The sequence below is a fragment of the Pseudorca crassidens genome, chromosome 3 (genome assembly GCF_039906515.1).
Source record: "Pseudorca crassidens isolate mPseCra1 chromosome 3, mPseCra1.hap1, whole genome shotgun sequence".
NCBI classification, from domain to species: Eukaryota; Metazoa; Chordata; class Mammalia; order Artiodactyla; family Delphinidae; genus Pseudorca; species Pseudorca crassidens.
Window position 1 is genome coordinate 44,077,463 of NC_090298.1, and position 18,465 is coordinate 44,095,927.

Below are 18,465 nucleotides of genomic sequence, written 5' to 3' on the forward strand. Positions count from 1 at the left end.
TAGGCAACAAAAGAAAAACATTACATAAGAAAATCCAAATAAAGGGATAGAGTTCTTAGCCCGTGAACAACTTCCCTCCAAATAAAACTGCTATCACTATCAAAGAAGCCCTACGCAAGGAGTAGTTTTCCAGCCATGGATAAACAAGAAAGAAGTGTCATTTCAAGAAGAGCTGGCCATGGGGAAAAAATGCTTTTGTCAGAAGAAAGGCAGTATTTCCAGTCTCCCACGCTATCAGTAGAAGGCCAATGTAACCAAAGGCACCTGAAGAAGTCAAAATCCTCTATGAGTCATGCTGGTATTATACCAGTAGCAGATAAAGCAAAACAAGAGGGGTGATTGTTGTTTTCTTTGAAACGACCCCATGCACAAAGATTTGGTTTTCTCCTGGAAGTGCACCTTCAGTAGGATGAACTCATTTCATTAAAATTCCAGACCATATCACTTCTTGAAAAATAATTCCCGGAGAATTTGTTCTCTGGTCCTCCTGTCTGTGCCTAACGGTACTCTTCCCATCCTTCCCCGTGCTGCCCACAGTGACAGCCTCCTGGCTTTGAATTCCTAGGGTACATCACTCATTTGGACTCAGTTCCACAGAGCCCTGCATAGGGGCTTAATGACTCCCCAACCATGCATGGTTTATTTTTCCGCCCAGATTTGAAGGTCATGGAAGACAGACCACTTGTGCTTTCTTGTGCGTCCCCTACCAAAGTGCTGAGCTCATAGTAGGTGCTCACACCCTCCCCAGTGGTTCATTTGCTCCATGCGGCCTTCCCTTCAATAGCTCACGAGCATCACCAGAAGTAAATTCCCTTACAGCACTACACATCATGGAGCCACGGTCTTCCCTGACCTCTGTTACTGCAGTGCCTTCTCTTTCTCTGTTTTGCTTTAAAAGCAGATGGTGGGGGCTTCCCTGGTGGCGCAGTGGTTGAGAGTCCGCCTGCCGATGCAGGGGACATGGGTTCGTGCCCCGGTCCGGGAAGATCCCACATGCCGCGGAGCGGCTGGGCCCGTGAGCCATGGCCGCTGAGCCTGCGCGTCTGGAGCCTGTGCTCCGCAACGGGAGAGGCCACGGCAGTGAGAGGTCCGTGTACCGCAAAAAAAAAAAAAAAAAAGCAGATGGTGGACAGAAACTAAAATCACATCCAGGTCAGTGAGTGTACATTTTATGGAGATGGTTCTCAACATTAGAACACAGATCAAGTCACCACTACACTTTAACATACCTTGATGGTAACACAGTTCATAAAGGGTAATAAACATGGGCAGGATCACTGTGAACAACAAACCAAAACAAGGAACAGATCGAAGCTTTCATAGTAATTTGGAATTAGACTCTCAGAGCTTTCAACACTACTGTTTGTTCTGCTATAATGGGATATGTAGATTCCTAAAAATAACCTGGTTTGCCAAAAATTGTGATATTAAAAGACTTGTTTTTGTGGAAGAGGAAGGTATTAAGGTTAGGATTAAAGTTTCAGTCACAATAACCAACAACAGAGGAATTCCCATAGTTATAAGTAAATGTTATTATCATAATCTAAAATGTATATATCCATTGATCAACGATGACAACACACACCCAAATGTTGCATTCCACATACTCAGGAATTTCACAGTCTTCTCCATGCCCTTTGTCTTTTATTTTGCGATTCTGTTTGTTGAGCCCCTAATCTTAAACCAAAGGACAAAGGAGTATACACCAAACAGCAGAACAGCTCACCAGGGTGACACACAGCAGCATCTTCCCAGGCTTTGCAGGACCATAACTTTCCTCCCTCTTCTTGGGTTCCTAGTCCCTCAGTCACCTACATAACCAGAGGCAGTTACATAATACAAAAATGTTCCTCAATTGATAAAACACCTCATATCTAATTTCCATTATAAAAACTCCCAATGTAGGAAAAATGGTTGAACATCAGGCTCAAAATTAAATTGGGGCTTTTCACATCAGTCACTGGCTTCCTGCGGCCACATCTGTGATGTTTCTGCAAGGGGTCTATGGCCATAAAGACATTAGCCTTGCCCATTCTAAACCAGCCTCTCCAGATTCACTTTCCCCTACCAATGGAGGAAAATGGTTACTGCACAATAAACAAACCCAAAAATCTAGTAGAAAAGGCCAGGTGTGTTTCCTTAAGGTATAGGCACCTCTCCACAGCGAGAATGATTTTGGAGGTGAGAGTTAATGGGCCTGCGGCCATACCTCCAGGACAGCTCTTCATGTCCTATGGCTCATTGGGATATGGTTCCTTAAAGGAATGTCATCAACCGTGAAAACTAGCAGATTCCTGAGGAAGGTAGGAATACAAATCTATATTTTAAAAAGTCATCTTGTTCGGCTTCTATGGAATCCACCAAATCCATCCTAGATGAGTGGGTGAAAACTCTTACTTCCATGCCATCTAATTAAGACCATTAATCCCTTCCAGTACTAACATATCAGTCTGACCTTATTTGCGATTTTGACTAAATAGCTTACACAAGTTTTCTGATTAACTTATTCTAAGTTATTGTGAGGCCCTGGGAGAGTCAAACCTGGCTGCTAAGTGTTCTACCTGGATAATATAATCCATCCCTACAATATTTCAAGGAAGATTTCAATAGCCCCATTTCACAGATGAAGAAACCAAGGCTTAGGGCGGTTAAGTACCTTGCTCAAGAACATGTGCCTGGTAAAAGTGGAATCAGGATTCAAACCCAGATGCTCTGCTATAGCCGCACAAGGTTAACCACTACACCACACTGCCTTTCCTGTATAAGCCACAAGGACAAAGGGTAGAAAACATGATTGGTGATTTCTTGGCACCCATATCACATCCCCTCAGCCCACTTCTGATTTCAGCCACATTTTGGCAGAAAGTTCCATGAATCTCAGGCCAATTTTCTGCTTTCCTGCCTCATGATTTCCTCTGAAAGTGCAGGAGCCCACTCAGCCCATGTTCAAGTTGGCTTGGAAGTCCTCAACCAATGGGCCATGGGGACCTGGAGAAATGCTTTCCAAAGGACAATCCTGGAGACACCCCATATGCTTCTCAGAACCCCAGTGTCATCAGGGCCCTTTGCCCACCGCAGCAGCCATGATATCCTTTGCCTTTCTGCCACTCTCTCCCTGTTCTCTCATTCATTTCGCAAATAAATAACTTGCACCTGAGATCTTCTCACCAGCTTGCTTTTGGGGAATTAAGACATCCCGCCTTTGTGGTGTAATTAACTAGACAGTTTCTTATGGCTCCCTCCCAATCTTTTATTCAGTAACTTTTAAAATCACACACAAAATTTCAACAGTCTTCCAGTCAATTAAGCCTGAATTCATTAGCCCTGAATGAAGTCCATTAAGGCATATATTCTAGAAGGAGCTGCTGCTGTTGTAGGAACGTGGAGACACAACCATGGGACACGTCCCCCATGTTACAATTTACTGGAGTGTGAACAGCTGAATATGCATTTCCACCTCGATTTTCAGAGAAATGGCTGTTTACCTGGGAAGGCTCATTCTACTCACTCATCTATACAGAAGGCATGGCATAATTTTGTATTAAATTATCCAAAAAGACAGTTCTGGTCCTCACATTATCATTTGCTGTCCTTTTATCCAATCCAGACAAGTCTTGAAGCATAATTGACAAGTTCTCTTCATCCAAGTAAAAAGTTTCTAAGGCCAATCCATTTCTAATTATGTGACCTTAAGGGCATACCTATGACCCTATGGGGGACAGTCCCCCCAGATCTCTGAGGGTATGTCTACAGAAGGAGTAGGGACAGGTTAAGAGACACAATGTTCACCTAGTCCAACGGTATGTTTTCACAGATGAGAAAAGTGAATTGCTCGGAGAGTTACTGGACTGTGCACCATGCCCCCCAGCCATTAAGAACTGGGAGAACAGCCCAGGTCCCCGCACTGCACTGCCTTCTCCACAGAAAGCCAACTGGTGACAAAACCCAGCCCGAAAAAATCCTTCACAGTCCCTGTCTCCAGTTTCTCTAGAATCAATGTGGGATACTGCCTTGTGCAAATATTATAAAGACTCCCATCCTGCCTATACGAACAGTAATGAAAAAGCCATAGTCCCTCAGAAACATACCATGCAGTCAGCGGTATAATCGTTGTATGATAATCACAGGTTTGCAGTTTTAGAGCTGAAAGGTCTGGTGGATGGTTGTTCACTGTTAGGTGTCATTAAATTAGAAAAACTATGTATTTCTCATAATAACTAGCAAATTGGGTTTTTTTTTTTTGCATTGCTCCAAATATTTTATTTTTCAAGAGAGCAATAGCAATAATACTAATTAAGATTTATTGTGCGATTACCATGCTAACTGCCTTAAATGTATCATATATTCCCTATGTTGTAGGTATAATTCTCATCCCCTTTAACCCCCATAGCTGCACCATAAACTCAGAGTAATAAATTAACATTCAAGAAAAATAACAGAATCTATATTTGCAATTCCTGACATAATAAGGCGTCGTTAAATATTGTTTAGAGTTCTGTGACAGTAATGTTACTTTGGTTTAAGACCTATTTTCAGCACACTGATCATTACAGGGGAATGCTACTTCTTTGTTTGTTGTGGTAAAATACACATAACATAAAATTTACCATCTTAACAAATTTTAAATGTACAGTTCAGTAAAGTATATTCATACTGTGGTGCAACCCATTCCAGAACTTTTTCATCTTGCCAAACTGAAACTCTGTACCCACTAAACAACTCCCCATTTCCCCCTCCCCCAACCCCTGACAACCACCATTCTACTTTCTGTTTCTAGGACTCTGACCACTTTAGACACCTCAGATAAGTGGAATCATGCAGTATTTGTCTTTTTGTGGCTGGCTTGTTTCATGTACTGTCACATCCTCAAGGTTTATCCATGTTGTAGCATGTCAGGATTTCCTTCCTTTTTATGGCTAACATTCCGTTGTAAGTATATACCACACTTTGTTTATCCATTCACTGGTCACAGACACTTGCGTTGCTTCTACCTCTTGGCTACTGTGAATAATGCTGCTATGAATATGAGTGTACTAGCAAATTGCTCTTAAGTAAAATAAATTGGTTACATTCTGCAGTGTTCATTTCAGCTCATAGTCTTGCATTCACGTTCTCAAGAAAAACTAATCTCAGTCCGTCTTATCCAGTTATTTACACTTGGAATAATCTTAGCCTGTTGGCCAGTCATTACCAGGTGTAGCCATTCATCTCACAGCCCAGATGAAGAGGCAATCTGCCTAGGAGGAAACAGGTTCACAGAGGGCTGGCCTTGCAAAACTCATTTTATGAAGTGGTGATAAAGTTCTTCAGGGAGATAATATAAGCATAGTGATTATAAACACGGGTCTGGCCTCAGAATCCCAGCTCTAGCACTTACCAGCTGTGTGACCTCCAAAAAGTTACTTAATCTCTCTAAGCCTCTGTTCCTAATCTCTAAAACAGAAGCAGTGATAAAAATAGTACTTACATCCTAGGGTCATGGTAAGAAATAAATGAAATAATCCGTGTAAAGAATTTAGCGTAGCGTCTGACATACAGTAGCTCAAGAGTTGTCAGCCTTTATTCCATGGTTACAGGTCACCAATTCCAACCCCCTCATTAAAGATGAGGTCCAACAAGATAAAGCAGTGCACACTCCTGCCTTGATAGCCACAGAGCTCTGGATGGGCAGAGACCCCTTGTCTGACATGAAAGTGATCAGAGATTTACTCTTTTTAATCACAGAAGTTTGTTTTATTTCAAAACTTTGATCAAAAGAAAATACACCACTTAACCTAAGGTTGACCATTTTAAGTCCACGGGCTTAAAAATAAAAGCTAAGAAACAGGAACTGAAAATATTAAAAAATAAAATCTGAGCAAAACCAAGTAAACATCACAGACATCTTTCTGCTAAGAAAGCCCTTGACCTTGTAAGTGTGTCTTAAATCTTGTTTAAAACATATTTGGTTTTCTTTTGCTTTTGTATCAAATGTGGATCATCACAGCCATCGTGCAAAGACCACCACATTTTAAATAATGATCTATGCTTTTACTTGGCCTCTCCTCAGGCTGTACCTCAGCATTTCTACCTTTGCAATTCTGACGGACTTAAGAGTTTAACACATTTGGGCAGTTCATTGGACGGCAGTCCAAGGCTTCAGGGCAACTAGGGGCCACTTTAGGATAGAATCAAAAACTTTTCCCTCAATCACCCTGCAGCTGAGCAGCTCCCAGCCCCAGAGAGGAGCCTTCTAGCTCCAGCATCCTCTCTAAATCCCTGGACCACAGCACTTTTCAAGCACATGGTGTGCTTCCTCTAGCAGTCCCAGACAACTTGAAGAACCTACATGGCCTTTCTTTGATCAGATTTACATCCCACGATATTCAGGGTTCATGGTGATAAGCAACACTAAAGACATCTTTCTTTCCCAGGCTACGCTGCTTTGCTCCCGTTCACTGGTGATACCCTCAGGCCAAGAATCACCCAGCACATAAGTGGTTAGCAACCCTTGCTGTGCATTAGAATCCCCTGCAGTGCTTTTTTGTAAAACCATGGATGCCTGGAGATCACCCTAGGTCATCTGAAACTGAACTTCTGAGGATAGAGTAGAGGGCTCAGCCGTTCTCAGGAGCTCTGCAGGTGGCTGTGATGGGTAGTGAGGTTGAGAACCTCTGCCCTAACCAAAACAGGAAGTCAGAGTGTAGCATCAGGCACCGTGCTCCAAGGTAGGCCCCACTCAAGCTGAAGGGCAGAATCTTTCAAGCCACAGCACAGATTCCAATAAATGACCCCAATTCACCACTAAAGGGGAAGAGGTCCTTCCCCAGCTCATCTAGACATCAAACCAGGACAACTCATTTCTAGCTGGGGCTACTGAAGCCCTGATCCACACTCCAGCCAACTTCACACCCTGAGTGCTCAGCTTATCCAGCCAAACTCTGCTTCCAGTCTGTCTGCAGTGACTACACCTGCACGACTAGACTCTACTGAAGAGTAAGAGAGAATCGTATTCAGTCACGGCTCATAGGAAATCTCAGGGGCCACCAGCAGCATTCTTTATAAGCAGCAGGACCAGTATACATGAAATGGTCAAGACCCAGAAAGTAGGCAGACCACTGAGCGGGGCATCACTAAAGAAAGATGAAGGAGGCAGACATGCTGAAGGTGTTCAGCAGCAAAACTGAAAGGAGAAGAACATACAGGAGGCCCATCCCAGTATAATCAGAGTGGCAGACAAAGAACCAAGGCAGAGACTGAATATAGAAGCAGGGTGGCATGGTGGGTACACAACTGGGCTCCGGTTATAAATTGCCTGGATCGAACCCTGGCTCTGATCCATGACTGGGGGCAAGCAAAAGAACAACAACAAAAATAAAATAAAACACTCTAGGGCTTCCCTGGTGGCGCAGTGGTTGAGAGTCTGCCTGCCGATGCAGGGGACATGGGTTCGTGCCCCGGTCCGGGAAGATCCCACATGCCACAGAGCGGCTGGGCCCGTGAGCCATGGCCGCTGAGCCTGCGCGTCCAGAGCCTGTGCTCCGCAACGGGAGAGGCCACAGCAGCGAGAGTCCCGCGTACCGCAAAAAAACAAACAAACAAAAAAAACACTCTAAGCCTCAGTTTTCTCATCTGCAAAATAGGAATAATATTACCTTTCTCATAGGGTTATTAAATACGATAGTGAGTATGAGGACCAGCACAATAGCTGGTGCTTAATCAAATGCTAGCAATATCATTATAAGAAAAAGAGGCAGATCCTAGGACCCAAGACAGAGGCTTAGGCAAAAGGAAATAAGACAAAAGGCCAGTTACAAATCAGAGCAGACCCTGCAGTAAAAAGAGAAGCCTTGTCACCACGATGGCAATAGACTAGAGCTCTCAGTTCTAGTTGCTTTGTAAAAACAGGGTTGGCTCCAGAGCCTTGGGCCAACTGGACAGCTGTGACCTTAGCTGCAAAGGTTAGAGGCCTGGAGGCGGGGGAACCAAGCTGACTGTTATGCCCATTGGCTTGCCACAGGTTCAAAGCTGAGGCCACTCGCTGGGACTCCTAGAGCCCACTTTCCTTTGAATCCATAGGTCCTTCCCAGTGTGGCCCTTACCTTCAGGAATTACTTTAAAAAACAAAAAACAAAACAAACAAACAAAAACTCCTAGTATTTTCTACCACCAGCTGCAGGTTCCCATTCTTGCCCTGGCCAGGGGCCCCCCTCCTGTGCTACAGTCATTTTAGTTTCTCTAGCACCTCCCCTGCTTTGCTCAGTCTCCCTTCCAGCCTTCATTCTAGGCCCTTTAAACAGGCCCACGGAGTCCCCAGAGTCCAAAAGAAGGCTTTCTTCCCTACCCTTTCTCCCCACTCCCAACAAGTCCCACACCCTGCCCACCCCCAACCAGCCAGAGTCTTATTAGCTTCCAACTCCACCCTATAAAGCCTTCATTTAGGAATTCTCATACATATTTCCATGTTAATAACACCCACCATCTTCCCTGGAAAGTTCCCATTAGCTTTTCCTTAAGCACTCAAAATACAGTAAGACTTCACATTCATGTCTTAACACAGAAACCTCTGTCCTGCTGGCTCTTCAGTTCACTGTCATTAGGGGGAAGGGAAGCATTTGACAATACTCTGAAAACAAACCAAACCAGGAAGTGGATAAATGGGGACATTTTTCTTAACATGTTTACTTCTGACCTTCTCCCCTCCATCCCCCAAAGCTGACATACCCAGTACTCTGCTTCTCACTGCAGCACAGAGATATTTGGGGTCTGTCTCCAGCACAGACCAATAGATCTGTTCTCTTCTAGGGCAAAGCTTGAAGCTTTAATCTTGTCCAGCCGTTTCACAGATTCATTGTAGAGCAGTTACAGATCTGTGATAAGGGGAACCAAGCAAGAGCGCCCACCTGGAGCCATCCGAGAGCATCAGTGTGGCTCAAGATCAATAGGCCCCCACGGTAGAAGGCCAAGAGGTAATTATCCTCCCTGCAGAAAGTACTCCTATCTGTGCCTGCAGGGTTCTATCTCCTGCTTATTTTCTGCACTCATGCACAGGAACTGAGGGAAAAAAAATTCAATAATGATACTGTGGTCAGCTGTACTCTCGGGTTAGGCAGTATTGGAAGAACATTCCCATTTTATAAAACTACCAAGTCTTAGAATATTTTCGGAGCTGAAGGAACCTCAGGAGTAATCTCTCCCACTTCTTCATTTTAGAGATGAAGAAACTGAGACCTTGAGAAGTAAATGGACCCACAAGGGTCACCAGAGCAGAAGAGGAAGCAGCTTCTCTCTTCCTGTGCTCTAGCCATTGCACCACACCATCCCACGGACAGCTTCATCTTGGCTATTCACAAAACGCATTTTTTAATGTAAATATATGACAGGGACTGAAAAACAACATGAGTGGATTTTTTTTCTTTGAAAAGTATTTATAATACCACAATGTTTTTACAAGAAATATATGTACCTGAATTGTCCTTAGAGAATGAGAAAGCACTAAGGATCAAAGAAGTCATTTGGTTGCAGAGAAGAAAAGGGGAAGAAAGTCATGGGTGTGTGTGTGGAAAAAACCAAGATGAGAGGTTTAAATAGTATTGAGATTGAATGCAGCATGAAGAAGGGAAGAACGGGGCTGAAAAAGAACATCCATGGAAGAAGGATATAGGAGATCAAGAGAGAAGAAAGACTCCAGAGAATCCTGAGGAAGTACTTTGAACTGTAAAGTGTGAGAATTCTTAATGTTACAGCTTTACAATACTGTGAGTAATGGAAAAGGACAATGGGGAAATGACCTCTGTTAAGCAGGTGATTTACATATTTTCTCATTCAATCCTCACAAAATACCATTATTTCTATTTTACAGATGAGAAACTATGTCTCAGAGAAGTTAACTTACCTATGGTCACAAAACTAAAATGTAGTAAAGCCAAGATTTTATTCAGGGTTGACACCAAAATCCGTCTAACAATCTAGGTTATGGCTTCCTTTCCACTGGAAACTGTAACACAAGTTATAGTGCAGAGTTAGAATCTCATTGCTACATTTGAAAAGCGGCAACCACGTGTCATATTAATACATTTAACATTACAACCTGGAAATGCTCTATTCTACTAACTTTTACTTTGGGCCATAAGAATTATCTCCAAGCATTATAGGAAGTTGAAGCTGGGTTTTGGGCCAATCAAAGAATGATCAATGCGAGAGGTCCTTTTATTACCTAAGTGATTAAAAAAAAAAAATTGTATCAAGGGTTCATGTCCCCATTTCAAAGTAAAACAATGTGAGTCCTCACCTAGCAACCAAAATTTATGTTCCTAGCTCATTTCAATTCAGATTAGGTTTCAGAAATCCTAGTTCGTATTCAGTTTCCATTTCTTCATTCTTATGTATTTTTTAATTAAAGTGTGATATTTTCGACATAATTTAGCTCCAAAAGTTTTAATAGTTCCTCTATTAAGAATATACCATTAGGGCTTCCCTGGTGGCGCAGTGGTTGAGAGTCTGCCTGCCAATGCAGGGGACGCGGGTTCGTGCCCCGGTCCGGGAAGATCCCACATGCCGCGGAGCTGCTGGGCCCGTGAGCCATGGCCACTGAGCCTGCGCGTCCGGAGCCTGTGCTCCGCAACGGAAGAGACCACAGCAGTGAGAGACCCGCGTACCGCAAAAAAAAAAAAAAAAAAAAAGAATATACCACTAGATAACCACATACTGCGAAAATGCCAAAGAACTGATTAAAAGTTCAGATTCCCTTGTTAATTTATGTTATTTCAAGGGAAATGATTGCATATATGATAACAATTTCTCTGGGAGGTATGTTTTGCTTTCTCTTATGATTACTACACAACTGGAAATTAATTTAATTTTCATGATCTCTTGTGCAGTTTCTTTTGTTCTACAGATCTTCTTCATCTCCCCCTCCCCAAAATATTTTAATATCAAAATAACTGAGCTGATATTATTATTATTATTATTATTATTTTTTTTTGCGGAGCACAGGCTCAGCGGCCATGGCTCACGGGCCCAGCTGCTCCGAGGCATATGGGATCTTCCCAGACTGGGGCACGAACCGGTGTCCCCTGCATCCGCAGGCAGACTCTCAACCACTGCGCCACCAGGGAAGCCCTATTTTTTAAAGTCCTAATATAGAAGACTTTTAGCAGTTACAAGAAGTTGATTTTAATAGACATTGAGTTCAGCAGATTAATTATAATTTCAAATGACAGTGAAAAGTTGAGGAAGGAACTGAAGAGAACAAGAAGAATGTGAGAAAAAAGGAGTTTCCCCAGTAAGACAATTTTTTGTTAATTTTTAACCCAAAATTGAATCCACATTTTATTCATTTCCACATTAAATTATAAACACATTTTGAGGTGTTGTTTTTAGATGTTTTTTGTTTTGTTTTGTTTTGTTTTAGATGTTTTTAATTTGTCTAGTCTAACACACAACCTAAAAATTTTCCTTTAGGGTGTGACAATGCTTAAAAACAAAACGAAAACAAACCCTTTTTCCTGTTCTGTTTAAGGTGGGTGGATCAAAGAATGTCTGGGCAGATAAGAGAGCTTCAGACATTGGGCAACCCCAGTTACTGAGGAGAATAAAAAGGACGGTTCTTACAATCATGTCTATAAACAGTTTCTTGCTCAAAAAGGCAAGAGAATTCTCCAAACACTTGTTGGTAAATGTTCAATTCAGTTTGCTACATTTCACATCTTCACAGTCTTCAAAGGCTACAAATTTGAAACATTATTGGGTAGGAAGGTTTTGAAACTCAAGTTCCATTTATTCTTGGCCAAGTTCAATAGTCTGGTTCCTGGGATGGGGACCAGGGAGGGACAAACAGAAATAGTTTCTGATGATTTCCTCATCACTCAAGCTCCCCAGAGAAGGAGTCAAAAATGTTTGTTGTTGTTTTATTTTGTTTTAAGTATGAGTCTAAAATACAACTGAGAAAAGTGTTTTACTTTGTTTTGTGTTTCAGCAGCCAAGACCCAAGGTGCTCTGATTCTGTAGGTTGAGTCCCACTTTTCTTCTTGGGTAACTTCTGTTTGGTTGGTTGGTTCGTTGGTTGGTTTTTATTCTGGGCACACTGATGCTTTGAAAGAAATTTGAGACTTGTTAGAAAGAAGAAAAGAAAGAAGAGATTTTGAGTAGGTGAATTAGTTATCTATTGCTGTATAACAAATTACCCCTCCCCAAAACTACCAGCTTAAAGTAACAAACATGTATTATCTCAGATAGTTTCTGAGGTAGAAGAATGGAGAAGCAGCTTACTTGGGGGTTCTGGCTCAGAGTCGCTCATGAAGTTACAGTCAAGCTGTCAGCCAGGGCTGTAGTCACTGAAGGCTCAGGATCCATTTCAAGGACACACACATGGCTGTTGACAGGCCTCAGTTTCTTGTTGGCTGTTGGCTGGAAACTTCATTTCCTAATCATGTGGGCCTCTCCATAAGGCTGCTCACAAGGCTTGCTTCCCCCAGAGTAAGGGATCTAAGAGATAGAAAGAGAGAGACCGACGACAAACAGATGCAACATGCCCATGATGGAAGTACAGCCTCTTAGAACCTAATCTCAGAAGTGACATTCCTTCACTTCTGCTGTTCCTTACTGCTCACACAGAACACCCTGGCATATGGTAGCAGGGGCTTGCATGAAGCCACAAATACCAGGAGATGGGGATTGTTGGGGGCCATCTTGGAAGCTGACTATCATAGAAGGCAACTAGCAAATCTGCCAAACTTTGACCCCTTTTTTTTTGCCATGCAGCGTGGCTTGTGGGATCTTAGCTCCCCGGCCAGGGATCGAACCCGGGCCCTCAGCAGTGAGAGTGCAGAGACTTAACCACTGGTCCGCCAGGGAATTCCCAAGCCCTTAATTTATATTTCATATACCATTATTGAGACTTCACACAGCCACAGAACCTGGGACACTCAACAAATATTTATGGAATGAGTGAGTTGAGAAACGTACATTTCAAGCTACTGTGCTGTGCTGCTATCTTCCGGCCAGCAACTGGCATCGTAACCATTTTATTAGGACTTCGGCATTTCTTTCTGCAAATATTTCACGGGAGTGATTTTCAAATGATGCTCCAAGGGGTCCCAGGTGGAGCCCCTGGAAGGTAACCCCTCAACCCTTCTTGGTTCAGTCAGAGCAACTCCCCTGTCAACTATTTTTACATGTTGGATTTCCTTTGAAAAAATTCTTCAGCTAAAAAAGCGGGGGGGGGGGGGGTTAAACTAAACCCTTCTTATGCATTTTACCTATGTTATTTTAAATAAAAATATTAGAAAATGGATAAATGAAAATGTGGATAGTGCTGAAAAGTATTGTCCTCTAAATTTAGAAATCCTCAGGGAAGCCCAAAGCAGTAAATCTTTAATGTCAATTCAGACATTAGGCTTAAGCTGGTTGACTTTGGATTCAATTATACAAAACATACACATGGAGGTGTGCATACACAAAAGACAGGGAAAAATACATGCAAAAATCTAGAAGTATGCAATTGAAGATTATGTCTTAAAATAAGGTAAAATTAAATTTTTTATATTTTTTCCAGCTCTTGAGGAGTGAGGACATTCTCAGAATACATGAGCCTATCTTTTGACTTTTGTGTCAGACTTTCCTATTAGTTTTGGGGAACAAAGTACATGGAGAGGTAGAATCTTGTCTGTGTGCTCCTAAATTTTGCTGGATTTATCATCCCATGTTTAAAATTCCCCATATTTCCACGGCTAGCCAGACTCTAATCAAATACTACAAGCGTTTCGAGGGACCCTTATAAAGCCATTGGGCCTTAACCTCACCTTAAGCCAAACAGAATATTTGGATTTCTATCAAAGTAGCCTTTCTTCACCCAAGTTCTCAAAAATCACAAGCCTCTCAAGTATCTTCTAAATGAGCTCTGTTTTGTGTGTTTTACTTCGCATAAGGCAAAGGTCATGTGCTTTACCATTAGCTCCATGTCTCAGTTGATTGTAAAGTCCTCAAATAACTACACATTGACTATAAAATGTCATTAAGGTATATCATATCCTCTTAAAAATTCCCATAGAAAGGAACAAGGAAAAAATTAATGAATTAGCCTCCACTTATAAGGAAAACAAAGAGCTTAACTATTGAATTACACTACCTAAAATTGAATGTTTGGGGATTGAATTGTGTCCCCAAAACGCTATGTTGAAGTCCAAACCCACACCATCTCAGGATGTGACCTTATTTGGAGACAGGGTTATTGCAGATGTAAAGATGAGGTCATGATGGAGTAGGGTGGGCACCTAATCCAATGTGACTGGTGTCCTTAGAAGAAAAGAACCATGTGAAGCCTGGGAGAATACCATGTGAAGACGGAACGTTGGAGTTTGCATCTACAAGCCAAGGAATGAATGCCTGGGGCTACTAGAATCTAAGAGAGCAACGAACAGATTCTCCCTCAGAGCCCTCAGAAGAAACCAGGCCTTCCCACACCTTGATTTTAAGCTTCTAGCCTCCAGAACTGTGAGAAAAATCAGTTCTGTTGATTAAGTTACTCAGGTTATAGTACTTTGTTTGCAACCCTAGCAAACCAATACAGTGAATTCATGTCTTACAGCTCTAGTCCAGTTCCCACAATGCCTTTAGGAAAATTAACTCCCGGACTGCTCTGGGCAGACCACTGAAAGCTTCTATGCCTCTCCATTGTCCTCAGCAGGGCTCACAGGCTGCTGCCTGCCTTGCAGACAGGTTTTATTTTTGCCTATTTATTTTTTAAAAAGTTTATTTTGACTCCAATGATAAAGTTGAGAGATTTCCCATCAAAATCTGGATTCCAATTTCTCTTGAAAAATCAGAAAATCTGGCAGGAAACTCAAACTCAATAGGATTCTAGTCCTTTCTGCATCTTATCTGCCTGGAGGTATAGTTATTTATATACCTGCTTTACCCTCTTCCAAACTTAGTCTCACCTATCTATTCATCCCCTACCACTGTGGTTGTCAAACTTCAGCAGGCATCAGAATCACCTGGAAGTCTTGTTAAAACCCAGCTCGCTGGGCCCTACCCCAGAGTTTCTGATGCAGCAGGTTTGGGGGTGAGGCCCATGATTTGCATTTCTAGGATTTCCCAGATGACACTGCAGCTGCTGGTCCGAGGACCACACTTTGAGAACCACTGCCTTATAACACGATGTTGGTCTTGCACATAAAATGGGCTCAATAAATTGCTGAATTATTATAGTTGTTGCATAGTGATTAAGAGCACACAAATACCATTTGCAACTTCCAATTTCATCACTCACTATGACTTTGCACAGGTTACTTAATTTCCTTGTACCTCTAGATCCTTGCTTGTTTAATTAGAAAAATAAGAGCACCTGTGTACTTCAAAGGGCTGTTATCAATATTAAATGAGATGATACAGGTAAAATACTGCAGCTGATCATCCGTGCTCAGCAGACATTAGCTGTTATTACTATTTATTAATTCTCTCCTTCCCCTAGTCTATAAGTTTGAAGCCAGTCTCCCTCTCATTTTCCTTTATATAACCACCCCCTGGACCCGCACCGATATCTAAAGCTGTGCCTCACCCAACACAGGCACTGAATAAACATTTCCTGAATGAATAAATGAAGAAACTTAACATACACTCAAATACGTGGGTCGAACGTATCAGTTAGGACAACCAAGCTGAGTCGACACTCTTCTAGAGCCCTTATAGTTGCAACACAAAGCTGAATTAAAATGGGTATTCCTAAATTAAAGTGTAAACTCAGAGATGATTGGCAAATGTAATAATTCCCCAAAGGGGCATTAACAGCTAGCTTCTTTGCACACGACCTCGGTGTCAGGCACTATTCTCTGTCCTCTGGGCTTACTCACCCCTCGAATCAGGCCTCGTTAAGGTTAAACCTCAGGTTGATATATCAGTTAGCAATTGCATTTGGCTGCTCGTGACAGAGACACCAAAAATAATGACCCAAACACACAAACGAATTTTCTCTCCTAAGGAAAAACCAGAGGAGGCAGGTCAGGGCTGGTGTGACAACTCAGCAAAAGCTTCAGGGACCGAGGCACCTTCTCTCTTCCTGTACCTCACCTCAACCCTCAGCTGTGTCTTCAAGGTCACCTGGTAGTCCAGCATTGCTAATTGGGGCGCCAGCCTCATATCAGCTTTCCAGTCAGCAGGGAGACAGGAAGGGCAAAAGCGCCCGCCCTCCCTTTGCAGAAGGCTTCCTGGAAGTTCCACAGAATACTCTGCCCACATCCAGTCAGCCCAAACCTGGTCACACGGCCACACCTACCTCAGGGGAAACTCGATCTCTGAGCTGAACACGTTGCTGCCCTGGAAAGCCAGTTTCTGTTAGTAAGGAGAGAGGGAGAGCCCATCTAGAGCATTCACCACGTCTGCAACAACTAATACAAGTTCACACACGTAAACACACACATACAGACATGCAGTCTTCATCCTGGGCTCCCATTGAAGAGCAAATCACACGTTTGAAACACGTTTCAAATTTGTTAAGTAAGCTACCGTGAGTGTAGGTTTCACTCACACATTTTTGCTATCACCTTTTTGATGAGGCAAGACAAGAACCTTGACCATATCTCAGCCTTGGGGAAAGCAGCTGGCTCCCCAGCAGTGCCACGGGCTGTGTGTATGAGGAGTGTGAATTTGGATCACACACACTGTGATGATGCTGGCAGTGGGGATAAAAATAAGTGCCTCCCAACACCCTCTGCATTGTGATTACAGTATCCAAACCTTGAGCCCGAGGGTGCTGAAAGCAAACAGCAGGAGAATGAACGCACTGTAATGCCTCCTTCAAGGAAAGCTGATAGGATCTGAAAAAACAGGAGACATCACTTAGTAGGAAACTCTCCCTTTCTCTCTCTCTCTCTCTCTCTCCTCTCTCTCTCTCTCTCTCTGTCTCCCTTTTCCCCCCTCCCCCTTCCACTATCTAAAATGTATCAGGGTTGTAGTGTTAATTAACTTTGTGACTTAAAGTGTAAAGCACCCCTATGCAAACCACCAAAGAGCACCTCCTCCATTGAAACCCTCTAAGCCATCAGCTAACCTGGATTTGCAATTTCTCCGTGATTGAACCTTGCAAGGCAGACAAAAACTCCTTTATAAAAAAGCTCGGAAAGAAGTGAACTCTGAAACGATAGGGTCTCTGTGTTCTTTGTGTAGGTAGGCAATTTCCCAGCAAGGTTTCGGGTTTTGCAGTTAGCTTTTGTAATTACAATAAAAGAGAGATAGTAACCTTTACAGTGAGTGGCAGTAGCACCCTAACACTAGGCTGTGTGAAAACAGATCACATTACCTAAAGCCTCACATTGCAGCGGGGGGTTATTGTATAAAAATGGGTTCTGTTGTAGGCATCCAGGTAGCCTTTCTTCATCAAGGCAGGCCATTGCACCTGTGTGAGGCGGATTTTTTTTTTTTCAGTAAGGGAAAATCTCTCCTCCCGGCAATTCAATTGATATTGAAAGTCACTTGCTAAGTGGATTTGTCAGGGAGTTGTGTGGGGGGATGGACAGAGAGGAGGAAATCTTGCAGGTGGGAGGGGAAGCATCCACAAGCTAAGTAAACTACTAGGTGAACAACCTCAGGGGTGAGACTGCTCTGGGATTCCTTTGGTTGCTGTATGTGGCTACCCTGACTAACAGAGTTTGGAAGCTGCTGGTCATCATCACTTTTGCTTTCCTGTGATGAGAATGAATGCTATTAAACTAAGAACTGTTTTCATTTTTGAAGACTTTCTTTTAACTTAGTTCATGGAACATGAGTGTTGCATAAAATTATATCCTACCTAATAAATACCAACATTAAAAGTCACATTTTCACATAGAAAATTGTCCTTCGTGCTGAGCTTCTGCTAGTAGAAGAATTTAAAGAGAGTGGCTCTTATCTATCGATGTTAATGGGCCTTCACATCACCATGGTCGGATTGGAACTGTGTGCAAGAAGGCACGGATCGTGGAAATTCAGTGCCGGTAAAGGCTGCTCAATTGACAGAAGATGTATACTGAGGAAAGCAGTCATGCAGTCAGTAAATATTTATTGAGTCAGGAGCTTTAACGGGATATTGTCAGAGCTTAAAAGAGGGTGTGTATGCATGTGAAATGGTCTAAGACTAATAAATTTACAAGAGCAAAACCAAACTGGAACAAATTGGGAAGTGCTGAGGAGTTGCAGAAGGGAGCGTGGTAAGGTGAGGCCAGCCCAGGAAGGCGGTTTGGGACCAGGCTAACTCTGAATCGGAAGTTTAGGGCTCGTGGCCCCAGGTCCCTGCATAACATGTATATTCCTGCTGGACCCAGCCAGCCATTCACTGAGGGCAAGAACCCATCAAGGACATTTTAAGCATGTATGTGTCCTATTCTATTTTCCAGGCTTCCTTAGAGAAGGAAAGGTGTGTACCTCAGAGGTCAAAAGTGACCCAAAATAGTCTTGTGTTTGGCCTGCAATTTTTTTTTTTTTTGAGCTAGCATTTAAAAATCAATGGAGAGG

The 18,465-nt window shown here is 42.7% G+C and overlaps 1 long non-coding RNA gene across 1 annotated transcript; it reads right to left on the reverse strand.

Annotated features, from left to right (window-relative positions):
* Positions 1-11,772: 11,772 nt before the first annotated feature.
* LOC137220691 (uncharacterized) lies at positions 11,773-16,185 on the reverse strand. Its single transcript, XR_010941744.1, has 3 exons — positions 16,048-16,185; positions 12,250-12,465; positions 11,773-12,070 (listed from the first exon to the last, which is right to left on the reverse strand). It is a non-coding gene; the product is annotated as an uncharacterized lncRNA (long non-coding RNA).
* Positions 16,186-18,465: the final 2,280 nt, after the last annotated feature.